The following is an 18,962-nucleotide window of genomic DNA, read 5'->3' as shown; positions in this document are numbered from 1 at the left end:
TTGTTTCCATCGCGTCTTTTCCCTGACTCCGCACTCCGGTTCAAACCTTTCTCCCCACCCACGAAGCACTCTCCCGTCCTCTTGCCCGTCTTCTCAACCCCTTCTACACCAGGACATTTTTTATGCTCAACACCCATACCAACCGTTTCCTAACCCGTTCCCCTTCACAAAGGATTCCTCGCCTAGAGATCCCCCATCAGAGTGTGGGGGTGCAGAGGAGAGAGAGGGAGAAGTCTTGAACCTAGTGCGCCTGCGCCCAACCCTGCCTCCCCTCACTCCCTCTCCACCCCCGCCGGTTCAAATTCCCCTTGCTCCCCTCCCTGTACCCTGGCCCTTCCCCGCCTTCGCCAGACCGCCCGCCGTTCACACGATATTCCCTAGTTGGAAGCGATCCGTGTCGCATCCCTTCCGCGAGCACAGCGGCACCCGAGGCGTCGGTCTCCGCCACGCGACCACGATCCGCGTTCGCGATCGCCGCCAAGTCGAGTGTCGCGCGCGCCGTGTTCCTCTTAAGCGGTCGCGCGAACACGTGTCCGCCAGGCCCTGCATCAGTGCCAGCCCATCCGCGGAAGGGGTGTCCCGCGTAATAAAAAAATAATTGACGCCGGTGTGGAAAAATGCTGACTTCGGCGCCTGTATAAAGGTGACAAGCGCGTGGATTTCACGCATCTATTAGGATTATCATTATCTACTCATCCATGAACCCTAACTTTGTGTAGAGAGTGTTTTTTTTTATAAATAACGAACGAACGATTGTTTGGATTGAAGAGTTGTTCACGCAATTATATCTACTCATCCGGGACTGAATGAGGATACGGCAAAAGTGACATTCAGGATTTGGATATGAAGTGGTCTTGTTTGTGGTGTGTTGCCAGAAGCCCTCTGAGCCATTGCCGCAAGTTATCCATAGACCCTAGTCCTTCGATTCACGGGCAAAAATAATGTAAGCGCGTTTGGACAAGTCTCTCTTGCGGTCGGAAAAAAAGAGGGCAGAGTTTGCGCGAAGTTTTCCCGTAAAGAGATAAAGAGAGAAAGAGACTTTTAAACTTGTGCGTGCGGAGATTACGGAATAGGTTTTCTAACGGCGGGGGACTACCCATCGATTGTTTGACTTCCACGGAACAGACCACAACGCCGTATCAGCTCTAAGCTCGAGCTTGAAAACCCTTGAGGAGCACCCCATTTGATTTTATTCTTACCAAACCCCATTACATTGCCCTAACACTACCTCCTCCTTTCCTATCCTGCCTACTAAGCCTCCCCATTTCATCCAAGACCTCCATACTAGTCTTTTTATGAAGCAAAGAGGTCTGTGAGAGAGAGAGTCATCCTTTCAAAAACCGCCAGTACCGTATCTCTAGCCCATTTCCTCGCAAGTAAACGCTTTTTAAGTCCCGAAAGTATCCATCGTGGTGCACGTTTTCTGCAAACCATAAATCCGCTCGCGACCGCCGTAATCACCTCTTCCTCCTTTCATTACCGACACTCGCGCTCTCTCTCGCAAATTTTATTGCCCGCCGCGGACGTCGCTCCATATCTCCTCGGCAGGGAGTCGCTACCGCCCAAGTGTGGGACCACCACCTCTCCGAATAATTCTCCCGCCTTCAACTCACCGCCCGCCCTTTTCCTCCTCGTCGCCCGACGACAAAAGCTCCACAACCCGACAGCCACCTCGGATTCCTTCGAGAAATCTCCTCCACTCCTTTCCCACCGTCTCATCTTTTTTCCTCTCTCCCATAACCATCCTTGTCGCTCTCCCTCTACTATTCTTACCGAACGAAAACGTCGACTGTTGTTATTCTTACCTTCTTATTTTTCTTTTCCCTCGTGCGGCACCATTTTTTTTCGCGTCATCGTAGCTTTCCTTCGCAATTTTGTTCTCCTCTTGACTGCATCTCCCTCATTCATCTTGGTTCTCTATTGTCGCTCCTTTTTTCATTTCTCCGTCTCTCCGTCACTTTCTGTCAACCACTGCATTTTTTTCACATCGTTTACGCTCTCTTCCTCTTCAATTTCATACGTCATTTGCTCCTTGATTTGTCTTCCTCTTCTCTTACTTCAACTTTGATTTGCTCGTTCTATATTCTCCCACCGGTTCCCATTCCTTATTTATTTCTTCTCCTCTAATATTCCGTATATTAAGTCACTTCCTCTTCCATGCATTGAGCTTTGTTCAATTTCCTCCTTACGCAGCATTTATTTTTCGTAACTTTTACCCTATTCTTCCCGTTATTTACTCCATTTACTAGCGACTAATTCCTCCCTTATATTCAAATTTATTGCAATCACTTGGCCACTTTCTTGTTCTTAATTCCATATTTTAAGCATACACTGCTGAATTCTGTTCTTAATTTGTCTTCTCCGGGCCACTATCCTTTTGTTCTTTCTCTGTACCATTTCCTCTCCTCCTCTCCCATTCTTCGCTTCATTTTTCCTCCACCTCCTCCCTCCCTCGAACGCTCGGCATCTCAAGCGAGAAGCGGTCACTTTTCCCCATAGTTCATCCAGACCTTGTGAAACACACTTCTCTTCCCTATCTCCTTGCCACCACACCCCATTCTTTTCCATTCCCACGCCACTGTGACTCTCCCTTCCTCCGGAAAAACTCGAACCACCCCGTCCACCCTTTTTCGACTGCCCGTTTCACTGAGTTCCCTTTTTTATTTTACCCAACCCCACTCCTATCTTTCACTTTGGAAAACAAAGGAAGTCTCGCAACAATCGGGCCTCCTTACATCCCTCCCATATTCCCTCCACCTCCCATCGCTCGGTGACACTCTTTCTCTCTCTCTCTTACACTCTCACGTCATCAAGCGTTCCCCACCCTCTCCATCACGTTCACATCGGCGCTTCGTTTTCCATTTATCGCATCCCCTCCTTTCTCCCTTGACTACCCTGAAATATCCTCATCCAACCGTTTTCTTTCGTTCCCTCCGAGGAGGTTATTCCCCTTCCCAACCACCCATTGAAACATCCGAAAGATTTATAAAGTCCCTCTCACCTCGCTTGTCACGAGTGTCAGCCCGACCATTTTGTTTGCCATATCGCGGCGAGAGAGCCAGATTTCATTCTTTTTTCGTGCGCTCGAAAGCACATACACAGCGGGGTCTCTCCCGATATCGGGGAAAGCCGTTCCTCGCATTGCCTCACTCTCTCCTCTTTAGGCGTTAGTTTTTAGTCCCCATTTCCCTCACTCGGCTCGTCTCCTGTCTCTTCTCTCCGTCCGCGCTTTTCCTCTCATAACCTCTTCAGACCTGAAGCCATTCCAATCCTCCCTCTCCCTCCCAGTGTCATCGTTCTCAACGTGTCTTCGCTCCGTCACGCTCCCTGGATTCCTATCCATTCCTGTGGTCATTGTTTGAGGGTCCGTCTCACCCCTTTTCGCTCCAAGTGAAGGACGAGTGCAGCGCGGATCCTGCAGGAATCTCCAACAGCAAAGCCCGACCGTAAAAGAGGAGCGGAACACTGTGGCAATAAAGACTCCGCTTTATATATACATGCTGCAAGCCTCAAGGCTCCCGTACCTTCGATCCTTTTTTCGGCAGTACCGAGAAAGAAAAAAAGAATAATCTCCGAACAATCCCCTCTCAGAGTCTCTCTCCGTTCCTCAACGTTGCCTTTTGATGATCGAGTTCCGAACGCCAAAGCTCCCCTGTAAAGACGTTTAAGCCCACTGGAAGTCTTTATAACTGCAAGAGGTCCCGAAAGGAGGCACAGGGGAGTTAGTTATTATCCTCCGTCTTCAAGGAAAGGAAGCAGTCTCCCCCGCGTTGTGGTGGTGAGCGGTTGAACCGAGGGAGGAACGCAAGGAAAATCGAGCAAAAGAGAGTCGAGCGAGGGATTTATTTTATTTGTGCTCCTCCGTTCAAAGGGTGAGATATACGTTGCCTCCGAAGACTTCAGCGACTTGGCGACCCGATTGAATTCGAGGTGACGGCTACAGATCAAGGCAACCTGGCGACTTGGAACTCTTGCTCGTCGAAACGAAGCCATTAGACCACGAAGTCTTCTAGTCTTCCTGTCGCAGAATCTAGCTCGACTGAGCAGTCTTTCTCTTTCGACTTCCATCGTCTCTGCTGCCGTCTATGCGTTCTGAATTTTAAAAACTTCTCTTGACTGGTGTTCTTCTCAATGAGAAAAGTGATAATACGTCATCGAGGACGAGTCTAGGGAATCTTATCCTCCCTGACTGACCCTCTTACTCGCGGCCGCTGGTGAAATTGGGAAGTGAATTTTTTTGCGATTTTATATTTGATCGGTGGAGCTAGTAACGATCTGTAGTCGGGGGATTAAAGGGATGTCCTTTATTTGACACTGGAGTCTATTCTGCGATTCTTCAATAAAACGGAGACATTTCACGGTGCTGCGGGTGCCGATATTTTTGCGCGCATATACCACTTTCGCATTGGACCGTCGTTGAAAAAATCTAATTCTGGAACTTTTCTTGTTGTGAAAAATCTCTCATCGAGACTTTACGTCAGAAGGTACAACGGTTTAGTGCACCTCCATTCGTCTCTCTCCGAGAACTTGCGTGGTCAGATTGGCATCCGGTGGATTAGTGTTGAGAGGTGGAAGTCGGTGTGTCTTCGGGTGTATTGAAGTTCCAAGGACTTAATCAGCCCCCATTTCCCGCTCCTCCGACTCTCCCGGCCCGTGTCCCACGCGATGGACGCGCCACCTGCCGCTTCCATCCCCCACGGTGTCGCACCGTCCTCTTGAAGGGTGCAGTGTGTTTGTGTGTGTGTGTCGAAGCGTCATTGTCACGGGCCCGGGCGTTGATGGCCCGAGTGCAGACGACCGATACTTCGCCCCTTACGCCTCTCTAACGGACCGCCCGCCCTCCGCTGCAGGATCTTCGCCAGCACCGAGGTGAGTCTCTCGTCGTTTGTGTTTATCTGTGTGTGCCCCAGTGTACCTGTGGTCGTCCGGTCCCCCCCCGTTGTCCTGTGCTGCGGTTTGCGTGCGTGCCCTGTGGTCTCGCCCAGGCCGGTGGGGATAGGAGCTCCCGAAAATCACGGTGCGCTGCGGTGCGGGGCGGAGCAATGAGGCGTGGACGCGGGGAGTCATTCGAGGAGACCACTGAAACCTCGGGAAACGAGGGCTGCGCCGACTGATGAGATTGACCGCGTTATATTTGTTGCAATAACGCCCTTTTTGTCCTAATTCGGAGACTACCTTCTAGGTTTATTTTACTTGAGCAATTAATCACTGATATATTTTAGAGCAACGCGTTGGGCGTATCTTAGAAACTAACTGTATTTGACGGTTCGGCAGAAGCGTAAATAAAAGTTACATTAATTAAATATTAATTTATTAATATATCTTATATTTTGCTTATTCTACATATTGCCGTACTGATAGGCATGGGAATCCGTTTTTCCCTTGAGTTATAAAGATACAGTACTAGTTTGAACTCAGGCAGCCAAATATCTCCTAGTACTCACCTACTTTTTTTTGCATTCTCAACGAGGATAACGGTTGGAGTCGTAACACCTCCCGCCACACGGTTAATGAGTTGCCTCGCGGATTATTATGTAGATTTCGCTGTTTTTACGTCATAGTAGAATGCTAGTTTGATTAATTGTTTACATTTTCATTCAATACCTTCCTTTGGTTAAAGAAATACTAGCGAAATTTGAAATCTAATGGTTATGGGTAAAATTTCCCTCTTTATGAGGTTTACTTTTAGAAAGATGTTACGTGTCACATCATAGCATTATCGTTTTCCAATCACTCATAATATCCTCAAACTAAGAGTAATTGTGCCTCTTCTGTTGAAGGGAAGTGCGATTTTACACCCCCTCTAGGGTGAAATCGATTTAATCCTAGAATGGTACAGTCAAGGACTCCGTGATAAACAATGCCGTCATGAAATTAATCTTCTTTGTCTATATTTAATGATGGTGGATCTGTTTACCGACAGAATACCATAAAATACTCTTATACTGCTATAGAAATACCGTTTTTAGGCTTTAGAACCTAAGCCCATTAAGAGATCTATATGGCTTTCATGTCAAGTTATGACTACCTGCAGTTACTCGTTGTTGTTTTGAGGTATACAAACCAAATATGCCTCCATGAAATGTGTCTAATATCTAATGTGTTTAACCTTCTCGAATGGCATCTAGAATAGAAATAATAACCTCCTAGAATAAAAATATAGCTGCTGAATATAAGGGTTATTCTAATCTTGATTTATAAATATTCGTTTAAATGGAAACTTGGAAATGTTCCTCTAATTTCTAGTTTTGCTGTTTAATAAATTTCACCAAAATAATTCAACTGCTAATTAATCTAATGAATCCTTACTGCCATTGACATTCCCCCCCTCAGGTTCTTAGTTGTTACATCATTCTATTTAATCTTCAATATGCACTGCGATATAATATATTAATGCTTGTATTAATGATTATAATAATGTAAATGGATTCAATGTTAGAATCATTTTTGCCAGTCTAATCAAATGATGATGCTCTAAATTTTATAATTCTTTCTTTACGACTCTTTTGGCTAACTTCCTCCAGATGAATCAATGTTATTATGTTTTTAATATACATCCTGCATTATTCGAAAGAAAATGGAGGGGATAAATTATTAGTAATACGGATATAAAACAATCCTATAGCTGTGTAAAGAACGAATATTTTCCTCTTTGAGTTTTCACTAGTGAGTGGAAATTGTATTAAAAGCAAGACAAATATGTAATCGTTTCATTAGGAAACTTCATTCAGCAGAGAAGATGCAAACAACCCTATGATTTATTCCGAGAGACAAGCTTTAATTATGTAACCCGTCAAGCCATTTTGTAGAATAGTGTGATAAGTGTTTTATGCTGTCTTCGAAATCATTAAACCTTGTTTATTTTTATGCACGTTTTGGAACTATTCTCACCGAGTTAACGCCGAGTGTTTTTATTCTCAGATCTCAATCAATAATTCATTAATTTCTGGAAAACTGGATAGATGTTTGTGACATCATTGTGTCACAAGATTTATTGTGGCCAATAAATTGTGAATTTTTATTTTGAATAACTTTATAAATGCGAAGAAAGTGGTGTTTCACTTTGAGACAAACTGGACGTATGCCCTGCCAATGAAAAGAAAGTGACTGGGGGACAATTCTTACCTGAATATAATTATAAGACTGTAGGCAATACGTGCCCTCTATGACACCTTTTTTTATTATATTTTAATATTATTGTAGCCAATGATAAGTAATAGCGTGAAGCTTCAATAATGAAGATGTTGACAGTTCTTAATATCATTTCTCCATTTATTGAAGATGTCACGTTGTGAATTTTTTTTATAGAAAACCGCCGTCCAGCGAATACAATCATATATAAGTATGAAACCTTTCATTGTATAAAACGGGCTTCGTGAATTAAAATTTAATTAATGTGGAAAAATTTTGTTTCCACTTCTTTACAGTAAGTGTTATACTCCGTTATAATAGCCTAGCTTTTGGTCCCTCTTACAAAACGCATTTATATTTTAATTTAAGCGGCAAGAGACATGGAATGCTGGGAACTTTGATTGACCTCTTCATTGTTTTCAAGTCAGTTTATTTTGGTAAAGTCAATTAACATAATCCTTTGTGAATTTTTTTCACATCAAATTATTATTTGAAAGTTATTTTCTCACTTTAATTAATGTATATGCCATCCATGGCTGAAGAATGTTGAATAATTACGAAAATTTAGGGTATTTCATATTGAATTTTTTTTTATATGCACTTTAATTTTGCCTAAAGGGTTTGATTTTTAAATATTTAAGCTTCTTTTTAATTATTTGCAGTTTAAAATTTAACTCCACGTTTTCATGGAAATGCCGATTCAATTCGTCGATCTTTCTACTCAGCCTGAGATTTTATGCATCATTCGTTTCATTCCTTTTTCGGAATAAGTAAGTCAAAAAGAGCTATTTATCGGTCTGTGTTAAACAATTAAAGAAATAGATTAAATTTTATTTCATATATGAAGCGTAATACATTTTAATATGTCACCTGGGACTAAAATAATCTCGTTTTATTCGCTAAATTTTTATTATTTATTTTATATTAAAATCCGAAATTGAATGCGGATGGGTAGCAGAATGTCTGATGTAGATATTTTATTTAAAAATTTACCTCTGCGGAGAGGAAAATATATTCCTGATAAATTAAGAATGAACGATGATGGAGAGTGGATGAATTTGGGCTAAAAGAGTGTGCGTCCCAAGGCAGCGTATTTTAAAATCTTTCTCAGCGTCAATAAACCAGTTGATTGACAGTTTGCCCTAGATTCTGAAATTTGTGATCACTTAATAAATATTCATTAAGCATGTTAATGCGCCGGTTTAGTTCTCTTTAAACTCGACGTGTTCCTTGAGGCTACTTGTAAAATGCTACATGGAGGGATATTTGGTATTTCGAAATAAAATGCCTCGGCTCCTATTATAATTTACGATTCTCTATCCACCTGTTTCGAATGGAAATTCGGTTAATGAGGGGACCGTGTACAATACATCCCCCGTGTTTTCTCGCAAATACATTCTAATTCCCCCAACCCGCCCCTGTATCTCTATCGCCGCTAAGTGTGTAGCGGGAACACCTTCCATCTGATGTTCTCTCTCCCTTATCTTCCTCCAATCTGATTCCTTTCCATATCCAATCTCCCTTCTACCCCCTCTATATCCGCCCTTATCTCCCCCTAAGTTGAATGCTTAATTCCCTACCTGCCTCTATCTCTGCCACCAGTCTCCACGTAAGTTCCCTTGTGTGTGTGGGTGTGTATATATTTCACCGCGGTTCTAAATTCTTCCGCTCGTCGCCTTTCGATACCACCAGCCTCGTACCTTTCCTTTAGGCTCATCCTCCTATTCGCTCGTCCCATTCCTCCCCCTGAACTCTCTCACAAGCTTTCGAACATCTCCTACCCAAACTTTCGGGGAATACTGGAATTCCAATCGGAAAATTTAGGTGCGAGAAATTCGAGTCATCATCGCCGAAGTAATCTGGAACGCGGAACTCTTAGGAATAAGTTCTCGCTGAATCGGCTAAGGCTCGGGCACACTTCAAAGAATCCGGGAGGAGAATATTTTCCCGTAGATCGTGGATTTCAGCCTGGTGGTTCACAAACTCCGTCTCGTAATGCTACCGCGATTTCTTGACTCTTTCCTTATCTGCGGTCTAATAGTTGTGTGTGGACAAAATTTTTACCCTTTTAATGATCGGTGGACATAGGATTCGTTTTATTCATCGATGACCTAGTTCTCTCAGCTGGGATCATCATCTTGACTACGATTTTGTCATAATCCTGTCATCTAAGCACTCAGCCCTCGCCAAACGATATCCTCTTAAATATATATTTTTTGAGTATTTGGAATGGGTTGGTAAATTATATCATGGGGATGGACCTATTGGAAGCAAATTTCCTAAATGTTTCTTAAAAAATTAAACTCGAATGCTGTGCGACCTCTTCTTTTTAAATTTGACCTATAAAATGAAATACTTTTAAGAGTTGATTTGGCTCAATTCGGGCTCATAAAGGGATGAAGGTCCTTCTTCTGCTATCTAAGACCTTGTAAATTACGAAGAATAGATGTAATGAATGCACATGAATGTAGTAATGTTTTTATAAAATTTACGCAATGAGCAGCTTAGCATGAATGGAATAACGAAACAAGCGTCCGCGTACCGAGGCAAGAGCCAGTTCATTATACTACTTCGCCTACCTCGTGAGAAATATATAGTAGCAATGTATTCTTGAAAAGCCTTTAAGATATCATTCATGTTTTATCTGATTTATGGAAGTGTTAAAATTGTCCTAAGGATTGTTCAGGTATCATTCTCACATAGGTATGGCTGGAGTGAGTTTTTAATCAGCAGTATCACTTCAGACCTTCCCCGAGGATTTGATTCATGCTCTGACCTTATTTTTTGGCAATGAAGAAATACAGAGCCTGCATCGTATCCAATTTCATGGAAGTAACTGTGGAAGTATTGTTGCTGAAAATTTAAAATGCTCCGTTCTGCGCGAGAGGGAGTAACCTAGATAGAAGAGCTAAGAATGGAACATTCCCACCAGAATGGGATAATGAAAGCAATCGGCGCCAAGATGATACCACACCTACTCGCACTCTTCTGAATGAAGTCCTCGGAATTCCGAGTTTCCACCGTTGAGACCTCGTATTGACTGACTTAATTGAGTGTAAACTCTTCTCTAATTAAAGCAGCGATATCTCCACCCATAGTAACCGAGGAGCAGAATTGATGTTGCAGTAATGTGTGTACCCACACGGCAGTACTGAGGCACCAGTGGGTATGAGGCAAATCCCGTTGCAATTTGAATGTGCGCTGTGAAATAAGCGGCAATTTTGCTCTATTCACGCTCACATTTCAATAATATGTGCCCAATATTTGAAAGGAAGTAATAGACATGAGTGAAGCCATTGAGTTTACATTGAATCCTACTGTTGTTATCCTAGAATGTTATTATAGATGTTCCCATACCAATTCGCTTGTGTGTGATATAAAAAGACTTTCTTTGGAAGTATTAAAATCTCTCTTCACATCACGCTTTTCTTTAAGTATTTATCAAACCTTTCCTTTGGATTTTTATGGGAATGTAAATAGGCCATCGGTTTAGATCTTATTGCAATATTAATGAGTTTTTTCGAAGAAATATATTTGTTAAGTTTTTAAAAATATTTATTTGCCCTAATACTCATCAGCAGAGGTAGGCATGTAAAATTTTTTGAAATAACTACAATTGATTAGTATGCTATGCCTTTGGCTAAGGTATTTGCCTATTTTAACACTATTTTTCCTATCGATAAATAATTTAACATAAAATATCGTTCGTTGTTTATAAATGATTAAGAATAAAATCTTATTTCAACGAAATTATGAAAATTTTATCTTGATGGCATTAAAAAGCCCTTGTATTGAGACTTGTGGAGTGAATTGAGAGTTTACTAATACGAAAATTGGATTTTGGAAATCTTTGGATAGCAAAAAAATCACTCAGCACGAAGGAGTAAATTGCAATGGAATGCAGAGGCTGAAAATACGTTCACTGTATGAGAAAATACGCCCTTATATCATGTCGAATAAAGATTGTACAGGACATAAATTCTAAAACGTCAGCCCAAAGTGAAATACGTGAATGAGGACGGCTGTCAAATACCATTTCTACACCTGTATGTATGGTTCTTTTAAGGTAGAACTTCAGCAACCTTTGCAGAACAATTCACCTTATTTACGCCAATAAATACTATATGTGCACAATATTGCATGGTTTTTAAAATGCTCTTTAGCTAAAAGTCATTTAAAAATATTTAGATTCTTCAAGCTGACAGGTTCAGATGTCGAAGTCTGACCATGTCTCCTGCGTCATTTGGGACAGACATTCATATTTTTGAGGTGGGATCATTTGGAAAAACAAAGAAAGGTTATAGAACCGGTATTGAGAATTTTTCTTTTCTTAGCTACAGGAGTTAATGCTAAAGTATTTGACGACCTTATTACCTCGACCAAAGGAAATCCAGAGTTAGACATGTTTTCCCCAAGAAACTCCCTCGGTAGTAATAGGAACGAAAATAGCCAAAAAGTTTCATTTCTAGGGAAATATATTTTTCTCAGTGTACAGCCTGCCCTCTGTTGACATAACCGAGCCGTGTATGGTTAAAGGCTTCTGGGTCATAGATGCAATTTCAAATTGAAAATGATATTCGTGTTCCAATTGACTGGGATGTAAACATTACATCATCGAGCACTCTGGAAAATCCCTCAGTGTAGATCGTCATTCTCGCCAGCGATTCCTCTTTGTTTTTATTCCATTATGCCAAAGTGATGAGACCTATTGGTTTGTTCTGCGAACAATTCTCTCCTTTGATGACGCCTCGCCAGTCTTATTTCCAATGGCAAGTGACGCCTTAAGCATTATTGCAATTTTTCTGTGGATAAACTATCAAAATTCCTTTTCCTGGGATCTGGTGTAATATTCATATTGGAATAAAATATCTTTTGTGTTCTTTTTATGATATTCCTGGGCCTCTTGAATATCATAAATTACCATACCATGGCTTAAAGTCTCGTAACCCATTCATGTTTTTATTTTTTGAAATTTTTTACTGCTTTTATCCTGAGTTTTGTCATCTGTTTTTAAATATATTCTAATGATGTAATTATACCAAATTAAAAAATAGCCATGTATCAGAAGTAGAATCGGTGAAACCATTAATTAGCCATATATCAGAAGTAGAATCGGAGAAACCATTAAGTAGTACCTGAGGTGATAAAGGAAGTATTCCTTATAGTAAGGGATGGTTCACCTTCAATCAGATTGTTTAGATTTTTCCGCGTTGCGTAATAAGGGTACTTTGACGCTGGATATCATTTTTAAGATAAAAAAATTGAGCTATCTGTTTGATCAGCAGCTTTATAGTCCTTATTTTAAGGTTGAGGACCCTCCTTGCTTCAACATAATCACTGGTCAGCCATCCTAAGACTGGTTGAACGCAGCTTCCTATCAGCTAATCTTTTCACTCCGACGTATTTCTTCTCCATCACATCCTTCTTTATATGTTGCCTATATTTTGTTCGAGGTCTTCCCTTCTTACCAATAATATCTTTAAATTAAACGCGATCAGAATGTTTGCTACAAAGCGCGAATTATTACAACAGTTCTATGGTGCTGAGTCAATTTTTATGTACTACAATGAAAATCATTAGCAAAGATCCTCCATATACAGATGAATATCTTTTTTCTTGAAAAGTTTAGAAAACAGCTGTACCACCATTCACGTATTTATGAAGTGCTCCATTCATGATACTTACATATTGTGAAGTAATAAAGTGCTTTATCGCTGAAAAGGGAGGTATTTCGCTCAATCCTTTAAATTATTTCACTGTCCATGAAAATACTAATTCCATCAATTGTACCCCACCAACTCGTCTATAGACCTCCTTCGCCCTCCCATCATTACTCTGTAATGAAGGATTTTTGCTGCATGGATGTTGTCTTACAATTGAGTTAAACATTGCTGCCTTAAGATATGTGAAAGAATTTTTGAAGTTGCCTTTTATGCCCCCTAATTAATTTAAAAGTCATAAAATGCATATTTATCTTCCAAAGTCAATACGACATTTTATCTTGAATAAATGTGCATTAATTATTCTTTTTTAATCAGTAAATGCGGAATCGTCTTTCCTATTTTCCAATGGACGTATACTTTCTTGGAGACAAAGCTTAGAATGATTGGCATGTCATGAATCCCTTAGTGAATGACGTCATCTACATGGCTCTGTTTGCGAATGTATTTTGCAGTTAAAGTCGGTCTTTAATCTTCGTATCATCCCATTTCATGTGCCAGCACCACGCGACCCACAGTGTTGCAACAAAAAGGAGCATTATTTTCTTTAATCCACGCGGTGACGCTTGCGTGCAAAAATGAGATAAGTAATAACGTGAGCGTACGTCCCAAATAGATGTTGTAATTTTTCGAAAATTCATATTGAAAGTAAAATATTTTCCATTCATTCATTGCACAAGCTTTTTTGCGACTCAAGTTTGCAAGTATTGAAATTGAACCTAAATATCACAAAATTTCATTTCCAACGGATTAGGATAAAATACGAGTGCTAAGTTGCATTATTAGTTTTATTTTAACGGTAACCTTATCACTCAATATTGCTCCTAAGTAACATCAAACATGTGTACATTTTCAGCTCTTTCCAGGAAATATTTGAAGTACGTGTTCTTTTCTGCTGTAAATTTTAATGGTGAAATATGTATCTGCCACAATAATTATGATTGAGTAGAATATTTTCAGATTTTTAAAATGAGATGCCTAAAAATTTAATTTCTCCGAGAAGCAGCCCTGGGTTTGAGAGGATTAAATGTTGGGGTCTCACTGAGGCCACCTCAGTAACAAATCCAAGTATACTTTTGGGACCCAAAAATACTCGATCTTTGATTGTCTTATCTTTGTTCAAATTGTTGGAAAAAAAGAGAGAGGATCGCACGCCTCCCGTGGATGTATGGAATTCTCATGCCTGTGGCTCAGTTTGTTTACAGCTCTACTTTCTCTTGTCGAAGCCAAGCTTGGGAACGGACAAAAACCTTCATGCCTAATTGTGGAATATTATGTCAGCAATATCAAGAAAAAGGCTTAATAAATCCACAGTAAAAATGTACACTACATTGAGTGACTTATCGCTGGTGTAGATAGCCATTGTTAAAGTCAGCCATCAATAATCGAATCGGACCTCTGGTCATCTTATTTTTGTCTCGAAGTCTGTAGTGCCGATATTTTATGTACCTAAGATGTGTGGCGGTTTTGAAAGCCTTTATCTCTTATTATATAGGTTCTGACTGCATTTTTTCGTTTGTGAAATTAATAATGCTTAGCTCTTAGAATAATTAGGCTTTATGGAATATAGAGTTGACATCAGGTAGAACATATTTAGAAAATAACACATTTCGTCGCGACGGGTACCAGTGAAATTGTTTCCTGGATAGATTAATCGCACTTTGGTGACATTTAATTTATTTTGGTATTTATCGGCAATAATTGATTGGAAAGGCTTCAAAAGCATGAGTTAATTTATTTCCCGTGATATAATCAAATCATATTTGAAAAGTTTTTATTCAGCACCAGCATTTTCAGAAACTTAAAGAAAATTAATAATGCCGTGGTCGTCCTTGGAGTCATTGAATTTTAAATATGTTTACTCTATTTTTCATAAATGAGAAATATACGATTTGATACGCTGAATTCCATTTATTGGATCGATTCTTTCATGATTTGGCAAATGATTAGCTGAAGATATGTCAGACTTGAGATTTGTATCAAAGAAGATGCTACTGCGTCTGACAGCTACTTTTCATTTTGCAAGAATGTTTTTTTTTCTCAAAATCTAATTTTATTCTTGTCAACCTGTAAATTCGACGTAAGTCGAGGAAAAAATGACCTCTTGAGTGAATGAAGGAAATGAAATGGACTCAGCAAGTGTAACTTGGGCCAATATTGGCGTGCGTGTTACGTGTCTGGGTATCTGCGAGATTCCATCTAAGTTTATCTTTATTTAAAACTCAACATTTAAGTCGCATGATTTAATGCCATGGAATGCATTATTTTAACTTCATGCGAGCAGAAATTGGCACTGCATTACAGTATGTATGGACGTGGAAATTAATTCTGTAGTAGTCCACAAACGCCTGTAATCAATAAGAGAATTATGGGACAAGGACTTAAGGTTAGATGAGAGAGGAATTATTTCAGGTAGTTTACATTATGTTGAAATATATAACCCCCCCAAAACCGATTATGATTATGTGTTTACAAAAAATTAATTAAAATTATTGTGAATCATTATTTGAAGTTTTTGCTCAATAGAAAAGATTTAATAGCATAATCACAATAATTTTCACTGAAAAAATGGTCTATGATGTTATTATAAGTGGTATAAAAATATTTTATGCTGTACGAAATAATCATTATTGTGTTGAATTAAATTGTTTCAAAACTATACTTCACCGTTTCTCAAGGATTTTGAAATATACTTAAGAGTGATCCTAGTTTGTCCTCGCAAATACGTTGTTACTGTCTTAGTTTTATCATTTTACTCTTTTTACCTATGTCAACCCTATGAATTGGTAATGCCAAAACCTTTCAGAGCCAGTGAAAATCTGAGCACTGATAAAATTTGTTCAATTGACAAAATATATCGGGAGTACCGATTCGGTTGTGATAAGTCCAAAAGATTTTAAGGATGCAAAATTAAGACATCTTGTTTGCCAATACCAACCAAAATATTCATTTTTTTTAAAATTTCATTCACTGAGATGAATCACATATTCCAACCAAATCATTTATATGTTTTTATTTCATTCCATTACCTAAAACCTTTTTGCTTTTTAAATCACCAATTTGAAAATTTAGTTCCATTTTTTTTCGTTGATTCATACATCAAATATTTGAATATGCATTTTGCTAATAGATTTCCTTATTTATGCCCACGTTTTTCCGCTTTTTAATAGTTTCAGCTATCATCGATAACCATATGCTTCCACATGGTTATTATTTACCATGTGTTGCCGTTTTCATTCATCTTGGATATTGCGCTATTTTTCACTTTCTTTCCACTGACGCGCATCTCTGTTGGCTGATTTTTCATTCATTGAAGAGACTATATGTCAATCCGAGCCGCGTCTCTTGCTTCAGAGACTTGAATTATCTTCTCCTGGCGTCTTTTGTTTAAGTCTACCATAAACTCTTGCGTCAACATAAAACACTTTTTTGTTAGCATATTTATTTCCTCCTTTTTTATACAACGCCCCGTACTTTCTTCCTATTCACACTCCGACTGGATAAAAAGTTCATCTTAACTCATATATCTTGCGTGCTCAACAGTGACCGACAACATCATGAAGTGAAAGCAGTGTGTGACACGTGAGGCAGTGAACTGTAAAAAAACTGGTGAGAAGAGCCGAATAAAATCTTATTGCCTTCCACTTTACTCTGTGACTCCAATTCACACATATTCCAATTTCATCGCGTTGGGTTAGAAATTGGTTCTCGGAATTGGTGCATGTCCAGAAATATCTAGCAAAATATATACACATAATTCTATCACGTACTACCTTCAGATTCATCTACGATACGCCAAAATGACTCGGGGGCCGTCACCAATTCTGTTGGAACGAATCTTTCGTTAATTTTTTTTTAACATATTGAATCAATTTTGGTTGTCAGTTACTAACCAAAGATAGTTATGCAACTCCAATATTCTAATAGAATATGAAATTTAATAGTAAAAGCAAGTACTTAAATTACAACCTTATTGAAGTGAAGTATCTTAAATTGGTGTTTAACGTTCAAGATTAAGCGACACATCTTGCTTTTGGGTAATCCATTTCAATAATAAGGTTACAGAAGGATATAATTGAGATTAGTACATTGAGATACGTCCCCTTATTGAAATGACGGCGAAAAAAAAAATCATTTCGCATGTTTATATGTAGTTCAAATAATAGCCCTATTTGTATGGAATAAACTAAATGTTTTTTAACTGATTAAATTGTTATATTTAACGCCAAAAGTTGTTAACGAATAATCTCCAGTTTATGGTAACATTAAAGAAAATATTTAAACAGATATATGTCGAAGAGGACTTTGTTGTTATAATGATCCCAGGAGAATAATAATATTTAATGAAATTTTAGCCACTGCTTTTTGAAGTTGATGCATTTGAGATATCGACTACATATTTTAATGAGATATTTGTCCAATTACGTACATTGGTCTTTTATTTTCTCCGAACTAAATTAGTAAATAAAAGTGTCGATAATTAATGCTGAAAAAGGAACAAAAAATCGGTCTGCGAGTGTTCTCCTCAATTCCCGTCAAAAACAATTTTAATTCTTTTTACCACCGAAAAGACCATTATAACATATTATCAGTGTCCGGCGATATCTTGTGGAAATGTTTGATCTCCATCAGAATAAGCAAACTGGAAATGCTAAACTTCTACACAATTTTATTAAAACAAAATGGTATTAAAATAAAATTGTGTGGAGTTTACAATTTATAGTTTATTCCCGTGGAGAAAAGACCATTGGTCGTGTATAACTACTATCATTTGTTTATATCTATGTTTCGTGGATATTATTATTCTTACTTCATTCTCCAAGCGTCTACATCAAGGCTATGCTTTCATCTTCCTTAGAACTTTATGTAAAATAAATGATTTTCCTGTAATGTATTAGAGATTAGGTGGTATAATATTGTACTCAATTAGATATACAATTATCTGTTTAATTTCCTCATTCATTTAAAAATAATAAATTCATTTTAAAATGCATTCTTGAGCGCATAATATATATGTCAATTATATGACCTAAAATTATCCTTCGTTGTGTTATTAGTTATTTTTGACCAAAAACACTTAAAATTTACAATTTAAAAAATATTTAATGCATTCATTTTCATTTTCTATGCCATATTTAATGGGGAAAACTGCGTATTCCATCAACTCACTCTGTACATTCGGAAAAAATTAAACCAGAGAAGTGATGAAATCGAGTATTGATCGGGAAATGTGTTCTAACAGCAATGGGTGATACATGATCGTTAAAGTACCGGTCAGGAGCCTTCTTTCCACGCAGTGGGCTAGCGGTTAAAGCTGTTGAGTTATGATGCCGCGGTAATAAAGGGTGCGATAAAGAGTAAAGAAGGATGTGGACCACTTCGTTGGCTCGATAAAACGGAAATCGGAAGTTAGAACTCCGTGAGGCTCGTTATGGGAAATGTTAACGGTGCAGGCCGTGATAAAAGCTGATACCGCCCTGGGTTCGCTCTCGTAAATTCGCCGAAGAGAGAAAATTGATGAAGAGAAATTGGAAGAGTGTGCGAGAGAGAGAGAGGCAAGACTTGATTGATAGGTTGAGGATTCCATCGTCTCCTTTAGCAATTGATTGTCTTAATCAAGGTGGTTGAGAATAGTTTCTCTGAAAGCCTGCGCATACTTATGAGAAATCATTTCAAAGAATTGATTCATATCAAGTAGCCAAATGCTGAAGATAACCGGCGCGAAAGAAAATACCAATAACTTTTAACCCTTTCTAACCCAGAGCTGCTTCTGAGAGAAATCAGTTATTAAAACTTTAAATTTAATATTTAAATTACAACATTTTTCACAGCGAAAACTTGAAAATTTTGCTCTCAATCACCATCATCGTGGCAGCTAAATATCTCGTCATTGCAGTTTATATCACAAAATAATACGTAGCTTAGATATTTCCTAAACTGAGCAGAAAATTTACACATTTTTGATTTTGCTTAGAAGCAACATTGAGCTATCGAGGGTTAATGACTTTATAAATTTACACTTATGGTTGGAGAGTATAAAATCCAAGCCAAATCTGAGCAGTTAAGAACATTTGGCTTACCATTAGGTTGGCAAACATGGCCAAGCTGAAG

The 18,962-nt window shown here is 38.9% G+C and overlaps 1 protein-coding gene across 1 annotated transcript in view; it reads left to right on the top strand.

The window, feature by feature from the left end:
• Positions 1–395: 395 nt before the first annotated feature.
• Positions 396–18,962, top strand: part of LOC124161825 — an 843,682-nt gene continuing 825,115 nt past the window's right edge. The window contains exon 1 of the mRNA XM_046538024.1: positions 396–4,869. The gene's annotated coding sequence lies outside the window, so the exon portion shown is untranslated. The remainder of the gene's footprint in view (positions 4,870–18,962) is intronic.

This window comes from Ischnura elegans, chromosome 1, assembly GCF_921293095.1.
Source record: "Ischnura elegans chromosome 1, ioIscEleg1.1, whole genome shotgun sequence".
In the NCBI taxonomy this organism is placed as follows: Eukaryota; Metazoa; Arthropoda; class Insecta; order Odonata; family Coenagrionidae; genus Ischnura; species Ischnura elegans.
This window is presented reverse-complemented; position numbering and strand designations above follow the sequence as displayed.